This window comes from Penaeus vannamei, chromosome 37, assembly GCF_042767895.1.
Source record: "Penaeus vannamei isolate JL-2024 chromosome 37, ASM4276789v1, whole genome shotgun sequence".
Lineage (NCBI taxonomy): Eukaryota > Metazoa > Arthropoda > Malacostraca > Decapoda > Penaeidae > Penaeus > Penaeus vannamei.
This window is the reverse complement of record NC_091585.1, coordinates 13,388,297-13,393,296: the sequence shown is the minus strand read 5'-3', so window position 1 is coordinate 13,393,296 and position 5,000 is coordinate 13,388,297. Positions and strand designations below refer to the sequence as shown.

General features: G+C 44.6%; 1 protein-coding gene across 1 annotated transcript in view; it reads left to right on the top strand.

Annotated features, from left to right (window-relative positions):
* LOC138859113 (uncharacterized) overlaps positions 1 to 5,000 on the top strand; it is a 127,473-nt gene that overhangs the window by 97,031 nt on the left and 25,442 nt on the right. The window lies entirely within an intron of this gene.

The window sequence follows — 5,000 nt, the reverse complement described above, 5'->3', positions numbered from 1 at the left end:
GCCAGGCAGAGTTACATATACACAGACTTACCTACCTGTAATCTGTATGTCTATCTCTCTCTATATATACATCTATCTATCTATCTATCTATCTACCTATTTTTATGTATATGTATCTATCTACCTATCTATCTATCTATCTATCTATCTATGTATCTATCTATCTATCTATATCTATATCTATATCTATATCTATCTATCTATCTCTTCTTCTTCTTCTTCTTCTTCTTCTTCTTCTTCTTCTTCTTCTTCTTCTTCTCTCTCTCTCTCTCTCTCTCTTTATATATATATATATATATATATATATATATATATATATATATATATATATATATATATATATATATATATATATATATATAGAGAGAGAGAGAGAGAGAGAGAGAGAGAGAGAGAGAGAGAGAGAGAGAGAGAGAGAGAGAAAGAGAGATGTAGACATAGATGGAAAAAAACAAGCAAACAGATAGATACATGCAGGTAGATAATGCTAAGGATGATATATACAGACTGTGTATATTTCAGCATCATTATCCAACCATCTTCAATGATGTTGACACCACCTTTATCATCAGAATCCCCTTCGCCCGAATCCAACACCATTCCTCGAATTCTGTCATTCAACATTCTGGTTTTCATTATTATTTTTGTCTTATAGTTTATGATGCTATTGTTTTTTTCTGTTGAAGTTCTAAGCAATATCATTATTCAGCACATTATTGTTATTTTTGTTATCGTTATCATGATACAGTTGATAATTGTAGTTGCCTTAATTGCCGATCCTTGTCATGATGAATATTATAGTTATCGGTATTATTATAGTTATCATTGTCTTTATTATCAGCATTGATATACTGATATCATTGTCAACATTGTTATTATTTACTACTATTATTTTTATCTTCATAATTTCCTTTTCATCCCTATTGCCCTTATACCCCTTTTCTTGTCCTATTTCTCTATTTTAACGAAGGATGAAAAGAGAAAGAATGAAAGAGAGAGATAAAAAAAACGATAATGAAAGAGGATGAGTGAAAGAAGAAAAAAGAAAACGAAAGAGAAAGAGCAAGTGAGAGAAAGAAAGAAAGAAAAAGAAAACGAAAGAGAAAGAAAGTGAGAGAAAGAAAGAAAGATAAAGAAAACGAAAGAGAAAGAGAGAGAGAGCAAGCAAGAAAAGACGAAATGAGACCACTCCTGCCGATAAGGACGTTGTTGTCGCATTAGAGTCAAAGAAAGTTGACCCTTACGGACAATGACTCAGCGCCTTCAAAGAGGAAGTGTATACGAAAAAAGCGCCAAGATTTGCGATTTTCTAAGAATAATGACATCATATTTTCTTGTTTTTTCCTGCGATTTTTTTGAGCGATGGAAGTAGAATATATAAATATTTTGACAGACGCTCCGAAGGAAATTGTGTCACATACATAGGTACATGGACACGCACACATGGAGGCATATGCAAACACGCACGTAAGCTTTCACAGACACACTTACACATCCACACGCACAGACACAGACACACCCACAGATACACACAGACACGGCCATAGACTCACATCCACACCCATACCCACACGGACACACACACAGACATAGACACGCTCACAGACACACACACACACCCATACCCACACGGATACACACACAGACATAGACACACATGGATACACAGACACCCACGCCCACACGGACACATACACATACACACACACACACACATGCCCACACGGACACACACACATAGACATAGACACACTCACAAATATACACCCACACGGACACATACACACCCACACACACACACACGCAGACACACTCACACACCCACACCCGCAGACACGCCCACACGCACTGTCCAACCCTATAAAACCTTTCGTTTCCTTTCGATCTTTGGTGTTTAATCTTCTGGAAAATTCTCTGTTTCCATTTCTTTGGTTCCTTTCAGACCTCTTGCATGTCTCTTTTATTTCCATTTTTTTGGTCGTGTTTCTCTTTTTCGATTTTGTTATTTCATTTTCTCTATTTCTTCTTTCGTTTTTTTTTCCTCCGTATCTGTTGCTCTTCCTTTCCTTTTTCCCTTTCTCTGTCTTTTCTCCTTTCTTCCCCTATGTTCTCTCTCTCATCTTCTTCCATCCTCCTTTCTCTCTTATCTCTCCCTTCCCTTCCACTCCCTTCTTCTCGTCCTTTCTCTTTCCTCTTTATCTTTTCATCTTCCCTTCCTTCGTTATCCTACCCCATTCCCCCTCTCTATCACCTTCCCTTGATCTCCTCACCTAACCCCCTCCCCTCCCCCTCTCTTGCCCTCCCTCCTCTCCCCTCCCTTGCCTTCCTCCCATCCCTTCCCCCTCCCTTGCCCCTCCTCACCTCCCCCCCTTGCCCTCCTCACCTCCCTCCTCCCTTGCCCTCCCTCACCTCCCCCTCCCCCTCCCTTAACCCTCCCTCCTCTCCCCTCCCTTGTCCTCCTCACCTCCCCCTCCCCTTCTCTTGCCCTCCTTTCCTCTCTCCCTCCCCCTCTTGCCCTCCTCCTCTCCTCCCCTTCCCCTCCCTTAACCCTCCCCTCCTCTCCCTCTCTGCCCTCCTTTTCCTCTCCCTCCCTTGCCCTCCTCCTCCTCCCCCTCCCCTCCCTTGCGCTCCTTGCAACCTCTCCCTCCCTTGCCCCCTCCCCCTCCCCTCCATTGCCCTCCTCCCATCGCCCCATCCCTTCCCTCCCTTGCCCGACTCCTTCCCCCTCCCGAGCCTTCTTCCCAATGCGCCCTATCTCTCCCTCCCCCCTACATAGCCTTCCCTCACACCCCCCATCCCCCTCTTTACCCTTCTCCCATCCCTTCCCCCCACCCCCTCCTCCCACCCTCTTTATCCCAATCACCCCCTCCAGGCCCCTACAGTGTCCTCATATCCCTTCGACATCTCCCTTCACCCCATTCCGCTTCCTCCCTCTCACTGCTGCCCCCTCTCCCCTCTAACCCCCCTCGCCCTCCTCTCTCCCCCACCAAAACAACACCCCCTCCCCTCGCCCCCCCCACATCCTGCCCCAGAAACACTAGTCTTACCCTTACGTTTCCAAACTGGGAAGCGCATGTGTGTTTTTTAAAATTATTTATGTATTTATATATTCATTCGTAATTCATTATTATTGTTATCATTATTATCATCATTATCATTATCATCTTTATCAATATCATTGTCATTTCTCCTTCTATTATCTGTTTGTTTATCATTTCATATTTCTTATTATTTATTTAACTATTCATTAATATTTATGTTTATGTTTATTTATCAATAATCTATTACCATATAAATATATATATATATATATATATATATATATATATATATATATATATATATATATATATATATATATATATATATATATATATATATATTTTTTTTTTTTTTTTTTTTTTTTTTTTTTTTTTTTTTTTTTTTTTTTTTGACGGGGTGGTTCTGCTAAATACTGCAAATAAACCTACACACACATGAAGGACTAACTGTCTGATTCCTCCTCGTGTAACATCTGTGCAAAGCGAAATATACAAGTCACCCCTACTTTTCAAACAAACAAACAATAGGCAAAGAAAGAAAGAAAGAAAGAAAGAAAAAGCGAAATCGATTGCGCTTAGAAAGTGCCTTACGTTGTCTGTTATTACTGAAGCCTAGAATTAGTGGTCTCGTGAAAAATGAGAAAAAAAGTGAACTAAGAAGCTTCTTTTATGTTATTTCAATATATATTTTCCAATTCATGGATGCATGTTTTGTTAGGTTACTATTACACTGTAAGATATTATACTTTGTCTCTATTTACCAGGGAAGGATGTTTTCCAAATTAATATAAAAGTATTGACAACATAAAGGGAAAAATTCCTAGAAAGTGAAAAGGGGGCATCATGACACACAAAAAAAAAATCTAAAAAAAAAAAAAAAATCCCTGACACATCTAAACACTCCTCACCCACGTCTTCCCTCCCATCCCCCCCCACCCCTCACACCTACCCCCTGCCCTCCCTCCCTCCCCCTAAACACAGGTAACCCCCCACACGCCTAATCTTTCCCTCCCCCCACCTCCTCTACACAAACACCTAATCTCCTCTCCCTCTCTCTCCCTCCCCCTAAACACAGGTACCCCCCACCACCACCCTCCACACACGCACCTAATCTCCCCTCTCCCTCCCCACCCCCTTCCCCCACCACCCTCCACCCTACAAACACCTAATCTCCCCTCTCTCCCCCCACCCCCTCCACACACACCTAATCTCCCCTCCCCCCACCACCCCTCCACCCTACAAACACCTAATCTCCCTCTCTCTCTCCCCCCTCCCCCCCCACCACCCCCTCCACCCTACAAACACCTAAACTCCCTCTCTCCCTCTCTCTCCCCCCCTCCCCCCACCACCCCCTCCACCCTACAAACACCTAATCTCCCTCTCTCTCTCCCTCTCTCTCTCCCACCCCCTCCCCCACCACCCCCTCCACCCTACAAACACCTAATCTCCCTCTCTCTCTCCCCCTCCCCCCACCACCCCCTCCACCCTACAAACACCTAATCTCCCTCTCTCTCCCCCCTCCCCCACCACCCTACAAACACCTAATCTCCCTCTCTCTCTCCCCTCCCCCACCACCCCCTCCACCCTACAAACACCTAATCTCCCTCTCTCCCTCTCTCTCCCCCCCCCTCCCCCCACCACCCCCTCCACCCTACAAACACCTAATCTCCTCTATCTCCCCCCCCTCCCCCCCCACCACCCCCTCCACCCTACAAACACCTAATCTCCCTCTCTCCCTCTCTCTCCCCCCCCCACCACCCTACAAACACCTAATCTCCCCCATCTCCCTCTCCCCCTCCCCCACCACCCCCTCCACCCTACAAACACCTAATCTCCCTCTCTCTCCTCCTCCACCACCCCCTCCACCCTACAAACACCTAATCTCCCTCTCTCTCCCTCCCCCCACCCCCTCCACCCTACAGACACCTAATCTCCCTCTCACCCCCCCCCACCACCCCC